We start from the raw sequence: 21083 nt of genomic DNA, 5'->3' as shown, positions 1-21083 counted from the left end.
TCCAATCAACCAAATACTGGAGGGTACCCCTGCGATACCGGGAATCACAAATCGCTCAAACCTCAAACTCCGGGCCAGAGGCAGTAGATACCAGGTGGCGCCCCTTGCCACACCGGCGGAAATGATCCAGAACATCCCGCTTGAGTTGTGATACATGAAAAACGGGGTGAATCCTAGACCAAGAGGGGGGAAGCCGCAACTGAAAAGCCGCCGTCCCTCGCTGATCCAACACCAGAAACGGACCAAAATACCAGGGGGAAAGCTTTGAAGGAACCAGGTGGCGAGGGAGGAACTGGGAAGCCAGCCAGACGCTGTCACCGATGTTGATCTCGGACATGTGGGTCCGGTGTCGATCAGCAAAGAACTTGACACAGTCTTGAGAGACCTGCAGCGCTGCCTTAGCTGCTTTGTGACCCCGGTGTTTGCAGGCGATCAAAGCGTTGACATCCGGGAAGGGAGTGATGGGATGGAAGCCAAAAGTGAAGTAGAAGGGACTTGTCTTCACTATTCATTTTACCCTCAACATCTAGCTATATGACAGATTTTTGATCAAGCTTGGTTGATGAAAGCTAAGTCGATGAAGTAAGTTGTTACAGTCTGTCTCTTTCCTAAATATACTGGTTTGGTATCTTTCTTCATGCACATGAATGGAAACATCCAGAAAATGTATATCTGAGGTCGAATGTTCATGGGTGAATTAGATTTGTTGATCAATAGTGTTAAGATATATAAAGAAATCTTCCAGGGATTCTGATGTACCAGTCCAAATACCAAAGATATCGTCTATATATCTGGTCCACAGTGAGATATAGTTTCTCCAAACTGCATGCTCCAAAATGTGTTCTTTTTCAAATTGGTACATAAAGCAGTTTGCGTAAGTTTGGGCCATGGTGGCCCCGTTTGACGTGCCTGAGGTCTGCAGGAAGAATTGGTCCGCGTATTAAAAGTATGAATTCTCTGAGATAAAATGGAGGAGTGTCAGAATGAATTATTTTATTGCTTTCATATCTCCTTCATTCAGTAGAAACCATTCTATCACATCCAATCCCATGTTCTGAGGGCTCCTCACATGGATGATAAATAGGATAGAATCTTTAATGTACCTCGTTGCGTGTAAACGTTCTAGGAAATTGGTGGTGTCCTTTATGTATGTTTCTGTTTTCTGTATCAGAGGCAGCAGAAATTGGTTGTTGTATTGTCCCAAGGGTTGTAATAGGCTGTCTACTCCAGACACAATAGGCCTGCCAGGTGGTTGTGTGGAGTGTTTGTGCACCTTCGGTAAGGTGTAAAGGTTAGGGATACAAGGATGTTTATTCGTGAGGAATGCTTTGGTCTTCTCACTATTCCACCCCAAATCTTCCACTCTGTCCAGCATTGTTCCAATGTGTCGCAGAATCTCCACAGTGGGGTCTCCATCTAATCGGGCATATCTATTCGTGTCATTCAGCTGTCTCTCACATTCATCATGGTAGGCTGTGCTATTCATAATCACCAAAGAGCCTCCCTTATCCGCTGGTCGTATTGTGATGCTATCGTCTCCAAATAAATCTGCCTTGGATGTTTGAATGAAATCTTCTTAAGATCATTGGTGGTTTGCCTATGGAAAATATCGATGGATGGAACACTTATATGTGGCATGAAATTGCTTCTTCTTTTAAATTCCTGTAGATCTTCTACTTCTCGATCCTTGTCTATCGCGACATCTAATTCTTTAAAAAACACCTTCAGTTTTAACTTCCTGATAAGCTGGAAAAGATCAACTTTTGTTTCAAAAAGAGGTGTGATGTGTGTTGGTACGAAACTCAAACCCTTCTGAAAGAGATCTGTCTCTCCTCGATTGAGTATTCTTGATGACAAATTGATAACTAGATTTTCTTTTTTTGGAGTCTCGTTACCCTGGGTTCCACCCTTGTGTTTCCTATTCCCCGTCTCGTCCTCTTTCTTCTCCGGGACATCCTAAAAAAGGTGCCGGCATCATGGGTCCTCTGCCGGAGGTCGATGGTGCCTTTTTCCGTTGGTTGTCTTGGTGGTGTTCTCTCTCTGGCTGGTCTCTGTTTATCTCTCGAGCTGTCTGAGTCTGTGTTTGAGGTAGTGTCAGTGGTATCTTGATTAGGTCTTTTCTGAAAAGGAACTGTATATTTGTCCATCCAGGTATAAACCTCTCCATTGAGATAATCATAAGTATCTCTTCGGAACTTTCTCACTTTTTTAGCTTCAATCTCCATTCTGTATGTTTCAATTTTTTGGTTGATATCAGTGAGAATCACGTCCAACTCTTCTTTACCTAGTGAGGTGCATAAATCCTTCTCTATTTTTTCTATCTCTATGTTGGGAGTTGCTACATTTTTAGTCAGTTCCTGTATTGTTAGTAGTATGAGGTCCAAGGAACCTTTATTGACTATTGCTTCACACTTTTGGACAAAATCATTGTTTTCTTTACACAAAGTTGGTCTTAAATTGATCCTCAAACCCCTTGGTATCTTCTGGTTCTTGTAGTTTCGACCTAATGTAACAGCATGTAGTTTGTGGTTTATCTCCTTGCGGATATGGTTTTCTAAATGCTTCACTCTTTTGCTGGATCAAAAGTGCTGTCCTTTCTTTGTTGACCATGTGGAATCAATGATTTTAGTCAGGATTGCCTCAGCCATCGTGAAACCTAACGTTTCAGCTCTTACATCTGTGAGTTGTTCTATGTCTTCGAACAACATTCTTATTGCGTGCCTCCACCCTGAGTGTGTGCCACAGAGTACAATACAGAAGATTGAGGGTGGGTGCAGCTGTGTTATTCCAAATTCGAAATGGCAATAAAGCAAAATTATTGGCACACACCCATGGAACAACAAACAGATGCAAGAGCTGAAACTTTAGGTTTCACGACGGTGAAGAGAAAAAAGAGGAACTGACAGTGCGCATGCGCAGATGAACAGCGTTGCGACAAGCAACAATGCGATTATACACACCGTATTTGTTTTACTTTTCATATTTTTCCGATTGCTCAGAATGGACTGCTATACATTAATCTACATGCAGTCACGGTGTGCACTCAGACGGATTGTTATATTCATTTAACTTGCACACTGTCATGTCTACCATCACAAACGTGAATGCATTCGTTGCTTAGATACCAGTATAGCAGTACTCATTTGGTCGAACGCCGGCTCCTTGGAGCAGCGCATTTAACCTGCGAGAGGAGGAATTCGGTTAAGCTGACATTATTGCTACATACGCAGGGACAAACGTTACAATCAAGATACATTCCACATTGTAAATGGACATATTAGTGATTCCAGCAATTGCATATTTTGTGTTTTACAGAGTTTGAGCTCTTGCTCTTACAAGTTTCCACATGCCTCGCAGGTAGGCACCAACCTGGTATATGAACTTGCAAAGATGATTGGGGATATATATATATATTCAGTGATAAAAACTTTGTTAAAGGGACGTTATGATTCCAAGTAAAACCGAAAAACCCTTGAAATTCGCCAGTTATGGTAAGCTAGGCAACCATAACTCGCGCCACCACCGTGCACTGCTAAGACTAACACCCAGGACATCAAAGATGACATCACAAATGTCATTGAGGACATCACTGATGACATCACATGTCTGGCGCCCACTTTTTTCCTTTACTGACATATCTAGGCCACATGGTTTTCTTCAGTAACAGTCAGGAATTAAAAGTGGAAAAGGTAAAATTTTTGTAGACTTATCCTTCAAGTATGTTCTTACAATAATTCCCTTAGGGTCCAGTCATATCATATGAAAGATATACATAGGGGAAGACACAAGCTTGAAAGACAGCAATCCTTTCTGTGCATTAAAATAATCAGTAGAGTTGTCAGCACTTTCTGATAGTTCTGTTGTTTTTATTACTGTACTTTCCCTGTATATGTTCCTATTTTGATATCTTGTATTCACACTACTTTCCTTAGAGTCCAGGCACATCATGTGATATATATATATATACATAGGGTAAGTAGCAGGTTTGAAACAGAGCAATAATGTCTCTGCATAAAGGTAATCAGTTAGGTTATGAACCTTTTTTGCTACTACTGCTGTTTTTTTTCTTACTTCAATTTCCTTGTATATACTCATATTTGTATGTGGTGTTGTCTCTTTGTGTTTTGTCTATAATAATGCATTTATGTAGTAAGTGGGTTTTATTATCTACTTATCACATGTTTCACAGTATGCAAAAGTCTAATAAGAAAACAGTTATCATTTCACTATTCAACATGGCAAGTTTATGAATATTGCACCTCCATCATGTATGCTGCACACAATGCCTATGTTTCTACATGAACACCTTAGTATACTGGATGGACGAATTAGCACTTGATATTTATTCCAATGATCCTTGACACTTTTTTTATTAACATTACAATAAGAAACCCTTGTACAGACTTTCCATGAAAGATAAATGCACATGTGATGTCATCAATGACATTTGTGATGTCATCTTTGATGTCCTGGGTGTTAGTCTTAGCAGTGCATGGTGGTGGCGTGAGTTATGGTTGCTTAGCTTACCATAACTGGCGAATTTCAAGGGTTTTTCGGTTTTACTTGGAACCATAACGTCCCTTTAACAATGTTTTTTCACTGAATTTCATAGGTTTTTAGTAGCGCAACTTAACCATAACATCCCTTTAAAAAGTTTTTTTCACTGAATTTCATAGGTTTTTAGTAGCACAACTTAACCATAACGTCCCTTTAACAAAGTGTTTTCACTGAATTTCATAGGTTTTTAGTAGCAAAGCTTAACAATAGTAACTTTGACTGTATGTACATGTAATATGGAACATACTGAACCACTTCTACTGAATGTGATGTCCGCAAACTTTTTTGATGTCCGCGGACATGTTCGGACAACAGTACCACTACCTAAAAAGTCTGGTGGGGTATGTTTAATTGTTATATTACAACATGATAACATTTAAAAAATTCACAAAGTAGTACACATACATATTATATGTAGCAATACGTAAGAAATGTAACCCATATATGTACCACACTAACCATTCATTTAAATACAATATGTTCTAAAATGGAATATACCAAGAGAAGATAAATTGGCTTCCAACATAATTACCTCACAGACACTCCACAACTAAGACCAAGACCAGACCTACAGAGTACTCAGAACATATCTTACCTGAAATATTAAGTGTACATCATTTTACTCATATCTTTATAAAGTTTCTGTATTAGATTAAAAAAAATTATTATCTATTTTTTTTTCTCACAAAGTGTCTAGTACTCTGGAATGGCTAGAGGAGCACTTCCCACATGACGAAATGTCAGAAAATAGTGAAGCTAATGGTACACACTTTACAATATAAACCATTTAATTGTTATTATTGTATATATATTTAACATATATATTTCTTTTTGTACAGAGCATACCAAAATAGAAAATATCTCTGAAGAAACTGTTATGGAAAACACGCTTGACAGCTTAAAAGAAAAAATTGATTTATTATTGAGCAATTTTAATAATTTGAAAACTTTTGTTGAGGATCATTTTAAAACAAAAACCTCATACCATTGTCCCACATGTACTTGTCCCCCCTGACCATATCCCAGTCAATTATCCCCAAACCCTCTCCATAATCCAAAATGTTTTGATGAGACTTCATCCCTTCTTCACCTGATACCAATCATGTTGAAACCCCTAATTCTCCTGTTTTTATTTCTGTTTCTGCCTCACCTTCTCTGTCATAAGTTATTAATATATGTGAAATAAAGTTACATTTTTATATTGTGTTGTAATTAGTTCCCATTTTTTATTCTTTTTAAAACAATGTATATGTCTGCGGACAGCGCGGGTGTTCTAAAATGTTCGTAAATAAACGAAAATGGAGGTGTCCTGAAGAACATTATACCTGTCCGTACTGTTCGCTAGCAAGTTGAAACTGTTCTAAGAACACAAGCAGTGTCCTGAAATGTTCGTAATTAAACGAAAATGGAGGTGTCCTAAAGAACACTATACCTGTCCGTACTGTTCGCCAGCAAGTTGAAACTGTTCTAAGAACCCAATTGGTGTCCTGAAATGTTCGTAATTAAACGAAAATGGAGGTGTCCTAAAGAACACTATACCTATCCGTACTGTTCGCTAGCAAGTTAAAACTGTTCTAAGAACACAATTGATGTCCTGAAAAGTTTGTAATCAAACGAAAATGGAAGTGTCCTAAAGAACACTATATCTGTCCGTAGTGTTCGCTAGCAAGTTTAAACTGTTCTAGAACACACGCGATGTCCAGAAATGTTCGTTTGATGTGTAACACACTTTTAATTAATTCAGGACCCGAACACTGTCCGTAGAACATCAACGCGCATGCGCAAACCAATGTCCGTGCAGTTGGTGTCCTGCGGACAGGAGCTTCCTTCGCAGACATGTTCGCGAAGGGATCATGTGACCGCACCAACGCTCATCGCGTGTTCTGAATGCGGACACTGTTTGTGTCCCCTGTAAGAGGATTCAATTCAACACTACAGCTAAATCAATGCCTAGTCTGGGATACTGAATGGAAACCCTTATTGATATATCTTTATGTCCAGTCATGCGTTCTGGATGACTACCCCTATATAACACCCCTCTCTTGGAATCCCCCTGACCCCACTGAGCCAAGAAGTAGTTCTGTTATGCAAGTTAAAAGGTTTATTTGAAAATTTAAACAATATATATATATATATATATCACACTTTATGATAAATTAATAATTGGATATCACACTTAATCTGAGCAGTAATCAATAATGGATAGTCTGGCACTAGCACACTTCTTTATAATCAATGATGAGTGGTTATAGGATGGATACGATAGCAACAATACTTTTATGGTTTCAAATGGATGCAATGTGGAATGAAAATGCAATACAGAAAATACTCAATATGATTTCAACAAAACAATGTAATCACTTTTCTCTGGCAATCCACTCCCCCCCTTTATGCAATGCAAGGAAATGGAAGGGAAGCACACAGTTCTCAGGAATGCAATCAATACAATACGAAATTCCGTTCCCCCCCAGCAAGCTTAGAGGAAAACAGGTCGGAGTTTTAAACACAGGCCCAAAATACTTTGAATATGGTGACAATGCAGTGAGAAATATGCTGAAAATGCTTTTAATTCCCTTCAGGAGGTTCAGGGTGAGTGAAATATACTTGGGATGAGTTCAGGCTCACTTTAGCAGGGATCTAGGAGTAACTAGCAGGTTAAACGAATTGTTGGCAAAGGAAAGCAATGAAGCTGCTGTTTTCACACGTGGCTGGATTTTTAACCAAATTGCAAATCGCGGTAAAATTCGCGAGTGCGAGAATCGGGATTACGGCAGAAGTATGAGGAGTAGGAAGTAGGCTTGTTGAAAACCTGAGATTCTAAGCTTTCAGAGGAAAGTTAAACCAAGTTCCTAGCCCAAACGGTTCCAGAGATACGGACGATTAAATAAAGGTAGTTTTTCGGATTTGAAATTTTAAAAGTTCAAAGCGACAGGTTACAGCTTGCAGCTAGAAAATGACAAGTGACAGCTTTGCAAATGACAGGTGACAGTTAGGAGGCAGTTCTGGTTAGATTAAAATAGATTGAATTATATTATTTTAACTAAGAGATTGGTTCTGCACAGTTCTGCTAGGTACTCACAATATAATTTTAAAAGGAATGGGCCTCGACACGGATCTGGTCAACAGGTTTTCTCCACTCGCCACGGACGGTTTCTGCGCACAACGTCTGGGTCAGCTCTACTCTGCTGGTCTGGTCTGGGTCTCTGGTTCTGATCAGGTCTGTGGGTCCGGATACAGCGGTCTCCGGTTCAGCTGGTCTCTCTCTGGATACAACACTGCTCTCTGGCAAATGGCAAGAGTTCTTGCAAAGAATTCAAACAGCTCGCCTGGCTGTGAATAGTGGCAATGATTTGAGGCCTGCTAAAGAGGGATTTAGCTTGTAGTTGACCTCTCTGCTACAAATTCTGAAGTAAAGTCTTGGTCTCTGAAGGTGGATAGATTGAAGTCTCTATGTTGGCTCTCTGGAGGTTGATGGAGGTAAAGTATGGATTTTCCCGGCAGAGCGTCCCGCAGCAGATGGAATAGAATCTCCCTATCTGTCCTGACTGTCTGCTTTTATGTGTTTTGAAAGTGGGTGGAGAGGCTAGCTTTCTAGGCCCTACCCCTCTCCACTTGTCATTGGCCACTTCCTCCTCTTCCCCTTGATTGGGGGAATGAAATGAAGTGTCATCATGATGAGGTCTGTTTATGATACAGAGAACCCACCCCTGTCAACTTTACACACAATCTATATTTGACCTAAAGACATATTTCATAGATACACAGTGGTTTGAAATTACATGCACCCATCACATTTACTGATGGTAGCCCCTGTTCCAATTCTGTCGTTTCTGGGAGCTTGGGTTCAAAAATGGCAACATATTTCACTTTTTGGTCGGGTTACCAATATTGGATGTGTCCCCGCATTTACACAAATGTTCGCAAAGCATGTGGGCATTAGGTGGTGGAGTGTCAGATTTTTAACATACATACATTTAGAGTAATATCCTCTTTTCCGCTAAAAACCCCCCTGAACATACCACCGGGTCCTAACACGTCTTCAAATGTGCACAGAAAAATCACCAGAATAATGATATCACTTATAAAATTTTCACAAGTCCGCTCTATGAATGATCCATCTTTTTAGATTTATGTTCTGGCCCCAAAGGGGTGTGGTTTCCCAGGTCACATGGTGTAGAAACCAGTTTATTCAGTTTCTGCCAAGCTCAGAGACCCTGCCCCTCCCAGCTTCTGCCAAGAGGAAGCTATTTTACGGTCCCCCTAAAAAACCATCTGCCTGGGCCCTGGAAGGCCCATTGTTCAAGAGGAAGCCATTTATGGTCTCCCCCCAATAAACCCTCTGCCTGGGCCCAGGACAGGCCTTTGTTCAACTCCCTGTAGCTGCTCCACCCCTAATCTAATCAGAGAGGTGACAACTCCTTTTGGCAAGGGGAAGAGTGGCTGAGCAGGTTTTAACTCCTGTGGGGGTAGATGTCAGGCAGAATTCATTTCCTTAAGCCAGGCCCCAGCTAATGTCACTTCTAGTTACCCAGTTTTCTGCATTCAAATAAACTAACAATTTTTACACATGCAGCTAGAATGCTGATTCTAAGTTCAAAACTATGACATTTTAACAGTTACAAACTATGTGACACTCAAAAGTAGGTCACTCAGTTAATTTAAACATTTCGATTTTGGTGGTTTTAATCCAGTTTCAGTTAGGCTGCTGACATGCATAGCTCAGCCAGTTTTGTTATGAACATTGTTTTGGGCTCTTCATCTTCCCAGATTTAGTATGCACACATACTTCATTCTGCCAGATGTCCGCTGGTGTTCAGTGAGATTTTTGGATGTGTTGCAATGTTTGAAAATAGGCATTTTGAGCTGGCATTCAGAGAAACAAAAGGTGATTTTTAAAGTGCTTTCTAGCGAACAGGCACTGCTGTTTTTCTCTTTGGCACCCCATTTCACTCATGGCTCTTCTGACCCAGCACACCCGCACCGGGGGGTGGAAAGTCAGGCGACCATTTTGGTGTGCGCACAAACTGCGCGGTTTTCATAGATTCTGGCGCACATGTGGGCTTTTTCGGCCATCTTGGATTTCCAAAGCCCACAGCAGCAAATGTTGTAGCATAATAGCTCAAACGTGGGTCAGAACACCCAACAAACCCCCCCGCCCGACTGCACTTGGATTGAGTCGAGTGGATGTCGGGTGCTAAGGATGTTGACCCACGTGCTGGGAGGTCCGCATCAGCTTCTTCCCATTCCGCAGATGACAAAGTTCAGCATCCTTTCCTCCATCAGGGGTGGATCAGTCGGTTCTCCTCGCCGGTCCTGATGGGAGTATTGGGCGGTACACTGGGCCCCTTGCGTCTCTGCTCCCGGTCTCCGGATCGTCCTCCTTGGCCAGTCTCCAGGTTTTCTTTCTCCTAGGACGACAAAGGAAGAGCGGCAATACCTATTCATGGACATTTCTCCCCCACCATTGATATAGTGGGGTGGCATATATATTTTAGAACTCAACAGATATGAACATGCACATTTTTTTTAAATTAAGCGACAGGAGCACACAAACTTGAGAAACACAGAATTTGATAGGCTATAGGTAGGATCTTTTAGGGTTGGAATTGAATTACTCTGGAGCGGTACCCTCTGGGATTACCGAGGACTCCTACAGTTGCTGCAAAGTGTGCCTGGGATGGCAACACTTCAACTGGTTTATGTGGACCCACTTGTCTTCCCCCTCTGCCAAACTGCCTTTGGGGATGCGGATCTTGTAGGCCACAGGGGAGATCTTGTCTATAATCTCAAAGGGTCCTTTCCATGTAGGCAAAAATGTCCTCTGTTTGGCCTGGTTCCTTTGGAAATTGTATAAATAGACCCGGTCCCCCACCTGATATTCCTTCCTGGAAGTTTTCAGGTCATAGTGGGTCTTCATACTCTCGGCTGATCTTTCTAGATTCCGGTGAGCATAGGCAAAAGCATGCTGAAAGTGTTTCCTTAAATTCTCCACATACTCATGAGTTGTGGAGGCATTTATTAGTGTCTGCTCTTGGGTCCTGTAGAGCAAATGCTGCGGAAGCACCATCTTGCGTCCAGTCATCAACTCAAATGGTGACATTTTGGTTGCAGATGAAGGGGTAGATCTGATAGCCATTAGGACCAGAGGTAATCTGATATCCCAACTTGGCCCAGAATCTGCCACAAACTTTTTTAGGATGCTCACAATGGTCCGGTTGTAGCGTTCCACTGCTCCAGAAGAAGCTGGCCTGTAAGAAATGTGTAGCTTTCTCTTGACCCCCAGTATCTCCCACATCTTTGTCATTACTTCACTGGTGAAGTGGCTACCTCTGTCTGACTCAATCCTTTGAGGTAGACCAAAACGGGAAAAGATGTGGTTAATCATCAGGGCAGCTGCTGTTTCTGCCTTGCAATTTGGGGCTGGGAGACATTCCACCCACTTGGTAAACAAGCATGTAACGGTCAACATGTACTTGTTTCCTCTAGTCGAGCGAATCACAGGGCCTACAAAGTCGATTTGCAAATCTGACCATGGCAGTGTCATCCCCCTCTTTTGGAGGGGTGCACGGTGCGTGAGGGATGATGGCTGAAATTGTGCACACACAAGACACCCCTTCAAGTATTGGTCAAGGTCCTGCCCCATGTGTGGCCAGTATGCAACGTCTCTTAAGATTTCCAGTGTTGTGTGAAACCCCCTATGACCGGCGGTGGCCGCATCATGGGCGTGACTTAACATCAGGCTTCGGAATGAGGTAGGAACCACCCACTGATCATGGCCAGCTTGGGATTTCCTGACCAGCAAACCGTCTTGGATCCGGAACATTTTTGGACATTTCATCAGCACTCTTAGGTCCTCTTTCCCAATGTAATCGGTATCCGTCAGGGGAAAGTTCTCAGTGTCCTCAATGTGCTGGTAAAACTTACCAATTATTGGATCCCCCTTCTGAGCTGTAATTAAATCAGCATCAGGGGTCTCCTTACTCCATTGTGCAGTGGAAAGATCATTGTGAGCATTTGTCTGGGACCTAGTGATAACAGTGACCTGGAGTTCCCCCAACAGGGACTCTGTTTCTATTAGATCCCCTTGGATGGCCCCGGTGTTGGCCAGCTGATCAGCTAAGTCATTCCCAGTTTTGTCTGGTCCCTCTACTTTGGAATGACCCTTGATCTTTTTCCAATAGATGGTCATCCCATTCAAGGTGACCAGCTCATCAATGTTTTGGATTAACTTCCCATGTTTCAAGGGTTTGTTATTAGCACATAACATGCCTCTGGTTTTCCAATTAACCAGGTGCTCCACGAACCCGTTCCGGACATAATCCGAATCTGTGATTATGACCAGTTCGTGGAGTTGATGTTGGACAGCGGTGAGGATGGCCTGATGCACAGCCATCAATTCTGCCACCTGACTACTTCGGGGACCAATTTTGTATCCAGCGGAGGGTTCTGGGGACTCATTCACCCATGCATTCCCTACGCCGGCCACAAGTTCTTTCTCCCCGTTGTTGTCAACATGGTAAGAGCATCCATCCACATAGACAGTGGGCATTCCCTCACACTTGTCTTCTTCAAAGACTTTGTGTGGGGAATTAAGGTATGCCTCCGTGTTGTCCTTGATTTTTAGACTTTCGTCCTTGAGACAGTTTTCTCTGGCACAATCATGCAAGTCAGCCAGACCTTGCGCGAGGGAACTCTTCTTGTTTTGGCCATATCTGACCTCCACAGGAAAGCCTTGCATTGACAGAATCCAGGAAGTAATTCGGGAATTACTCACATTTCCGGCCCGGATTCTGTCACTTTGGAGATATTGCAGAGGCTGGTGTGGGGTCTCCACTATGATGTGTTCCCCCTGGATAAACGGGCAGTAATTCTTCAATGCCCACACCGTTGCCAGGAGTGCCTTCTCACAATCGTTGAATTTTTCCTCCACAGAGGATAAAGTTTTGCTCGTATAGGAGATTACTTTATTGACCTCGTCATGCTTCTGGTATAATACTGCCGTTAAGCACGTATTAGAGAACCCCGTCTCCAGGAAGAACTCCTTGTTTCTGACAGGGTAAGCTAGGCAAGGCGCTTGTGAGAGGCTTCTTTTGAGTTGTTTTACCGCCTCGGCTTGTTCTGGACCCCATTCCCACTTGACCCCCCCCTTCAGGAGATGAATCAGGGGTCTGGTGATCTCTGCGTAGCCCTCAATGAACTTTCTGCTGTAATTAGTCAGTCCAAGGAGGCTCCTTAGTTCCCGCAGAGTTGCGGGGTCTTTCAGTTTCTGAAGTGCTTCCACTTTCTTTTCCTGGGGACAGAGACCCTGAGGAGTAATCTCATGCCCCAAGAAATTAACACGGGTTCTACACCACTGGGCTTTCTGAAAGGAAAGTTTTGCTCCGGCGGCCCTCAACTGGGTCAGAACATAACGGATCTCTGCTATGTGTTCCTCCACAGATGAACTTTTGATGAGGACATCATCTACATAAGCCAGGTTACCCCTTGCACCCAGGTCGGGCATGGCCTTGTGTAGGAAAATGTTGAATTCATTGCCGGAGTTGAGGTATCCAAAGGGAGTCCGGGTCCATGTGTACTGCTGGCCCCCAAAGGTAAAAGCCAGTTTGTGTTGGTCCTCCCTACTGGCAGGCACGGTCCAGTATCCATTGGTCAGGTCTATTGCAGTGAATACCTGTGACCCCTGGATCTGGGCCAGCCCTTGGTCAATGTAGGGCAGAGGCCATCAGGAAGTATGGACCCGTTTGTTGAGCTCCCTAAGGTCGGCGCAGAGTCTACACTGGCCGTTTGCCTTCAATATTCCCAGCACCGGATTATTGAAGGTGCTGTGTATTGGACGGATTAGTCCCCGGGACTCAAGGTTCTTAATTATTTCAGTAAGGGACTCCATTGATGCGAGAGGCAAGCGATATTGCTTCACAAACACTGGAGTCATGCCAGGGTCCGTGGGGATTGTTGTCGTGTGGATGTCGGTGCGACCACAGTCATATGAGTCTACCGCAAAGAGATCTTGGAAATCAAGAAAACTTGTTTCAACTTTTGCTTTTGTTCCAGAGTCACACAGGCATCAGCTAGGTTGACTCTCTCTTCCACCATCTGCCTGAAGCCTGGAAAGACTTCTGGTTTGGCTATCTCAGCGGCCTCCTCCAGCTGGGTGGAGAAGTCCCTGGTCAGAGTGCTGATTTGGACTGGAGGCCTCAGGTGGGAAAGGCAACCCTCATGGACCTGGAAAACCACCTCATCCCTCCTGAAGTCACAAGTCACATCTTCCTTACCATAGGGGCAGGAAGTGTACACCAGGAAGTTCCCCCCATGCCGGGTAAAAATCCTGTCTGGTGTTGTATTGTCCTCACTGTCACTGTCAAAACAGTCCTTGGGGATTGGTCCTAACAGTTCATTTCCTAGATCAATGGAAAAATGTCGGTCATCAACCGCCATTCCAATAATGGTGCCTGCGGCTAGAGTAATACTCTTTAAGTCGCTGTTATCCACCTCTATTAGAATGGTGTCATGTTCTATGTTGACTAGTGGAGTTGGGTTTACCCCCAACCCTTGCTGTTGGAGAGAAGCATTTAGATGTATATTAGCATCAGGGTTTTTCAAATGTTGTCCTCTTTTAACTTTCACTTCCAGGGAGAATTGTCGGGTCCTTTCTTGGATGGTGACTTCCTCTTTGATCTGAATTTCAACTGCATAAAGTAGCAATTGAGCTGACCTAAATGCTTTTTCTGGATCATCAAAGCCCATGGGATTATCCGCTAATCGGGACCAAGCTTTGAAGTTTATTAGGTCCAAACTAATGGCAAAGCGATTGAGAATGTCACTGCCTAAGTAAAAGGCGGCAGAGACGTCTCGCACGACCCAACAATTATGGACTATGCTCTTGTTGCCAATGGAGATTTTGAGCATACACCTGCTTGGCAGGAGCTGTTTGCAATTGGGTGCTTCCAGGTCCATTTCCCATTTGTCTATCAGTTTGATTGTGGGAATGGCTGGATCTTTTGGGAGTTGGCGGAACATGGCTTCGCTGATGAAGCTTTTACCGTTGTTCACACACACTCGAGCGAGAACAGAGTCCTTCCCATCATTTAACTGAACAGGGATGAACAACTGCTCTCCAATTTGCTGAATATCAGCCAGGCTCTGAGCTGATTTCACATCTTTCTGGACTATAGGAGTGGGAGTTTCTGATTGTGGATTAGTAAAGAATTTCAGGGTGTTTCCTTCCAGTGTGGAATACCACCTTAAACTGGAAGGGAGGTTGATTTTCAGAAATAGAGAGGACCCCCCATCACCAGTCTGTTGTCCTACTGCTATTACTGTCACGTCTGGAGTTTGGTTATTCTGGAAGTGAAATTCTACTTGGTCAGATTTTTGTTCAACCATGTGGCAGGTGCCGTTTAAACTAACATGGTTGACACTCTGTTTTAATTTTATTGGTCGGCTAGTCTGGGTCCAGAGGACCTTGTTTACACAATCTATTGGGGGTGACAACCTTCTCAGGAGGTCATTCCCTAGTAAACAAGGGGTGCCCTCTGGAGTCACTACTATGACCGGGTGTTTCACCTTGTGTCGCCCAATTTTAATGTCCAAGTCTGCAGTCCCCTCAACGGGAATTTCCTTCCCATCAAAGTTCTGCAGTTGTCCAGGAAGAGAGGTGAGAGGAATACGGTAATTCTCCCCCTTCCGGCATTTAGTTCCTCAAAGGCCCTTTTGGACAGGAGGGTAGCTTGGGATCCAGTGTCCACCAGTGCCAAAATTGTACCCTGCCCCTGTACTTGTACCGGGGCATAGTATCTTCCCTCCTTCTCCTCAAGGGGGCACAGATAATGCACATTTTTGGACAACTGGTGGGCTAACTTTCTGGTTTTGGACATTGCTAGAGAAGAGATTTGGGCAGAATTCTGTGGAGAGCCTTGGGAATCTGAAAGAAAAAGTTGGCAACTGGAGATCAGAGCCATTGTGGGTTCCCCTGGTTCCGGTTCTGGGCCGCCCCCCCCTTTTTGGAGGCAGTCACCAGGATGGGTTTGAACCAGGGGATTTCGGTATTGTGGGTTCTGGGATGAGATGATAGGCGGCGGTAGCTCAGTCTCCATATCTCCCCAGTCTGAATTGACATCCCTTGGGACCCATTTTTCCTTGGGAGGAGTTCCCCCATCTCTGAAGGAGAAGATCCTTTTCCCAGGATCTTCTGAGGATCCCTCTCCCTCAAATTGGAAGACCTGTACCTCCTCCACAAAGTGGGTCTGTTTGGGTCCTTTGTTTCTCCTACCCCCCTTCTGCTCCTTGGGAGGCAGGCTTTCAGGGGCAGGAGATTTTGTTTCCGGTTCCTGGTTTTCCAGGGGCTGTTTACAAGTTGGGAAGGAAGCTTACTCCAAGGCTTCACACCCCCCTTCCCCTTGTGCCTCCTCCCTGGCAACCGGTGGGTTGTCGGGGTGCTGCCCCCGTCATTGCTCTGGAGCACCAGGCCCAGAGTTTGGTGCATTCTGTGCCGGCATGCCCATCTGAGGGTTCTGCTGAGCCCTTAGCACGCGACCCAGCTCCTGTGCCATGTTCTGAACCTGGCGCTCTAACTGGGAAACCCGCTCAGGCTGATACAGGGCCTGTTTTCTCCCCTGGGCTGATCCCGGGAAGGGTAGCTATCCCTTCTCTGGTAATATCCCGGATTGGGAAGATTTGGGTACCCCTCCACCCTTAGCCTCCCATCTCCCGGATTAGGTTGTCTGGGCTCAGGGAATTGGGGAAAGAAGGGTGGAGGATTTTGGGGCTGGAAATTGGGCGGATACCTGGGGAAAAAGTTCTGGCCAGGATTTGGAGAATTTCTGCCCTCCTGGGGGAAGTTAGGAGGGAAGTTCCCCGGGTCAGGTGCTTGGCTGGATCCCCCCCTTGGGCTGGAGGAGTCCACACATAACCCAGGATTGGTCAGTTTCCCTTATAGCGGGGACTTACATAGTCAGGGGAGCGGGGGACCCCATTTGTGGGACTACCTCCTCGACTCCCTGTCTGTGACTGGCCCAAGGGCCTTCTGAGCTGTGAATTATTAGGAGCAGGTAGGTTTTTAGGCCCCCCCATCTCCAAATCCAAAACAGGGGTGACCTTTACCTCTGCCACCTTGGCAGCAGCAGGGGTGCTGTTGGTTTTGGGGTTTTTGGGCGCATTATTTTCATTTTCTATGGGCTTCTGCACCTCATAGATCCGGGTAGCCTGTTCAATAACCCAGTCTAAAGATCTTTTCTCATGAAAATCTCTCACGAGCTGGGTCATTATATATTTGGGCAAGGCATGGAAAAATGTATTGACAAATTCTCTGCTGTCTGTGCGCACCCTTCTGGTGGTCTGCGCAAAGGCACGTTTCAGTTCTTGCACGAATTCTTGTGGGGCCTGATCCTCCCCACATTGCAAATTGTAGGCTGCCTTGCGAGCCTCTTGAGGATTTCTGTGAACAGAAAAATGTTTCAAGATGGCCGCCTTATAGGTGGACCATCTTAAATGATTTTGGTCCTCCAGCCCCGCAAAGAAACTGGAGTATTCTGGTGAGAAGGTCCACTTTACATATTGAATACAGCTTTGGCTGTCCTTCAAATGAAAAGTCTCCATCATTTGCTCATAGAGCTCCAAGTTTTCCCAAACAGAGTACTTGGCGTTCTTATGATAAGGCGTGATGACACTCCTGATTGCCTTAATCTGTTTCAATGGGTCCTTAAGCAAGGCCCTTTTTGCCTTATTGGCCTTTTTGGTTCGGGTAACCCTGGTCCATTCATCCTCTGACTCAGAGGCACTGCTCCCAGAGGTTCCTGTCTGATTTTCCAGGTTTTCCCGGATTCTGCGAGCCTGGGAATGGCTGGCAGAATGTGGGGACCTGGTCTCCTGTGTCCTGCGCCGTTCAGAGGAGTCTTCAGATTCCTCCTTGCTGCCAGGATTTGATGGGTAACCCCCCCACTGACCTAACTGGGCAGAAGTTTTCAGGATGCCCTTAATGGGCTTATTCTCCTGGGGTTCCCCACTAAATTGCACTGTGCTTGGGAGCCCATACCCGGATGCCCGCCCATCCATTCCTGGGAGGTACTGGCCTATGAGCCCCATGCTTCTGGCTGGATAGTAATCTGCCATCCCTGTGGCCCGGTGCTCATGTGCGCCAGGGGACAGGGGGGTGGCAGAGTCCAGGGACTGAGAGAGATAAAGGCCTCTGGTACTAGGGCTCCTGAGGTTATGCTCAGGAGTTTCCCTTTCCCAGCGAACCTGGTCTCTATCCGCCCCTGCTCCCGGTTGCAATGCAAGAGCCTGCTCCTTCAGTTCCTCAGTTAAGGCCTTACTAGACTCTATCAGTCTCTCCTGCATCGCTACCTGTTGTTGGAGCCTATCATTGTGCTGGCAGAGAGCCTCATTCTCTCTCTGCGTTTCCTGATTGGTCCTGGAGCACTGGGCCAGTCTTTGCTGCAGGAGGGTTACCTCCTGAGCTGTTTCCCTATTGGCCTGCTCCTTTCTTGCCAGAGCATCCTCCACCTTCCTGGTGTGCTCTAACAAGTTATGGTGTTCTTTTTGGAGGTCACCCAGTCCCTGGAGGGCCAGGTGATTTTCTTCCATTTTCCTTTTTAAGTGGCAGACTTCCTGGCCTAAGGTATCCCTTTCCTGACTAAGAGCCTGCATCTGTGCCGCCAGGTCGTCCCTTTGCCTTTGGAAGGCACCAGCTTTCTGGCGCTCCTGGTCAAACTCTGCCTGGGTATCCAGGTCTTTCAAAATCAGTTTATTGCTCTCTGCCTTCTCCCTATCTCGGTGGCTTTGCAGGGTGACTACCTGCTCAGCACATGCCCTATTGAAGTCTAACTGTTGCTCCAGCTTTTTCTGGCTCTGCAGTAGGGAGTCCAAACCTTCTTGGTACTCCTTCTGCAAGGCCAGAAATCTGGTATCCTGGTCCGCCTTTTCCTGTTGCAGCACATCCATATCCTCTTTTATTTTAGTGATGTACCGTCTGCTGTCATTTTCTGACTCCTGGCTCCTGAGCAGCCTCTGCTCAGAAGAGTCCAGATCAGATTGGGCCTTCTGTAATGCCAGCAGTTGCCTACTCGCCAGATATTGGCCTTCAGCACATTTGTCCTGCATGGCTCCCATATGTAAATATAAATATGCCGCTACCCTGGCAATCTTGTGGTGCTCATCCTTGGCCTTCGGGGCCATGTATAGTTCACTCAGGGCCACATGTAGGGGACCCTGATCTCCCCATATATCTGACCCTGTTTCAGTGACCTGTTGCACGATTGCCTGCAACCAGACCGTTTGGTCCTGATGAGTCCACTCACCTCTCACAAATAGCTTATGTAAGAAGTGTTCTCTGGCTATTTTCATATCTACCAAGGTCGTCATTCTAGAGATTGGTCTCTGTCCTGACTTACAGAAGTTTGTATTTTATTTTTGCAAAACAGACCTTTTCCTTAGAGCGTTCCTTTGAGGAGTGCTTTACAGCGTAACACAGCGTGGTGATCCGACCGGATATGTGTATCTGGTCAGCTGGCACGCTGTATTAATCTGCACAAGTGATAGATCTAACCCAAACGTCCGGCTCGAGCCCCCAATTTGTAAGAGGATTCAATTCAACACTACAGCTAAATCAATGCCTAGTCTGGGATACTGAATGGAAACCCTTATTGATATATCTTTATGTCCAGTTCATGCGTTATGGATGACTACCCCTATATAACACCCCTCTCTTGGAATCCCCCTGACCCCACTGAGCCAAGAAGTAGTTATGTTTTGCAAGTTAAAAGGTTTATTTGAGAATTTAAACACTATATATATATATATATATATATCACACTTTATGATAAATTAATAATTGGATATCACACTTAATCTGAGCAGTAATCAATAATTGATACTCTGGCACTAGCACACTTCTTTATAATCAATGATGAGTGGTTATAGGATGGATACGATAGCAACAATACTTTTATGGTTTCACATGGATGCAATGTGGAATGAAAATGCAATACAGAAAATACTCAATATGATTTCAACAAAACAATGTAATCACTTTTCTCTGGCAATCCACTTTCCCCCCTTTATGCAATGCAAGGAAATGGAAGAAAAGCACACAGTTCTCAGGAATGCAATCAATACAATACGAAATTCCGTTCCCCCCCAGCAAGCTTAGAGGAAAACAGGTCGGAGTTTTAAACACAGGCCCAAAATGCTTTGAATATGGTGACAATGCAGTGAGAAATATGCTGAAAATGCTTTTAATTCCCTTCAGGAGGTTCAGGGTGAGTGAAATATACTTGGGATGAATTCAGGCTCACTTTAGCAAGGATCTAGGAGTAACTAGCAGGTTAAACAAATTTTTGGCAAAGGAAAGCAATGAAGCTGCTGTTTTCACACGTGGCTGGATTTTTAACCAAATTGCAAATCGCGGTAAAATTCGCGAGTGCGAGAATCGTGATTACGGCAAAAGTATGAGGAGTAGGAAGTCGGTTCTAAGCTTGTTGAAAAGCTGAGATTCTAAGCTTTCAGAGGAAAGTTAAACCTTTTGGCAAGGGGAAGAGTGGCTGAGCAGGTTTTAACTCCTGTGGGGGTAGATGTCAGGCAGAATTAATTTCCTTAAGCCAGGATCCAGCTAATGTCACTTCTAGTTACCCAGTTTTCTGCATTAAAATAAACTAACAATTTTTACACATGCAGCTAGAATGCTGATTCTAAGTTCAAAATTATTACATTTTAACAGTTACAAACTATGTGACACTCAAAAGTAGGTCACTCAGTTAATTTAAACATTTCGATTTTGGTGGTTTTAATCCAGTTTCAGTTAGGCTGCTGACATGCATAGCTCAGCCAGTTTTGTTATGAACATTGTTTTGGGCTCTTCATCTTCCCAGATTTAGTATGCACACATACTTCATTCTGCCAGATGTCCGCTGGTGTTCAGTGAGATTTTTGGATGTGTTGCAATGTTTGAAAATAGGCATTTTGAGCTGGCATTCAGAGAAACAAAAGGTGATTTTTAAAGTGCTTTCTAGCGAACAGGCACTGCTGTTTTTCTCTTTGGCACCCCATTTCACTCATGGCTCTTCTGACCCAGCACACCCGCACCGGGGGGTGGAAAGTCAGGCGACCATTTTGGTGTGCGCACAAACTGCGCGGTTTTCATAGATTCTGGCGCACATGTGGGCTTTTTCGGCCATCTTGGATTTCCAAAGCCCACAGCACCAAATGTTGTAGCATAATAGCTCAAACGTGGGTCAGAACACCCAACAAACCCCCCCCGCCCGACTGCACTTGGATTGAGTCGAGGGGATTTCGGGTGCTAAGGATGTTGACCCACGTGCTGGGAGGTCCGCATCAGCTTCTTCCCATTCCGCAGATGACAAAGTTCAGCATCCTTTCCTCCATCAGGGGTGGATCAGTCGGTTCTCCTCGCCGGTCCTGATGGGAGTATTGGGCGGTACACTGGGCCCCTTGCGTCTCTGCTCCCGGTCTCCGGATCGTCCTCCTTGGCCAGTCTCCAGGTTTTCTTTCTCCTAGGACGACAAAGGAAGAGC

This window comes from Ambystoma mexicanum, chromosome 5p (assembly GCF_040938575.1).
Source record: "Ambystoma mexicanum isolate Mex_15411 chromosome 5p, UKY_AmexF1_1, whole genome shotgun sequence".
NCBI lineage: Eukaryota > Metazoa > Chordata > Amphibia > Caudata > Ambystomatidae > Ambystoma > Ambystoma mexicanum.
This window is presented reverse-complemented; position numbering follows the sequence as displayed.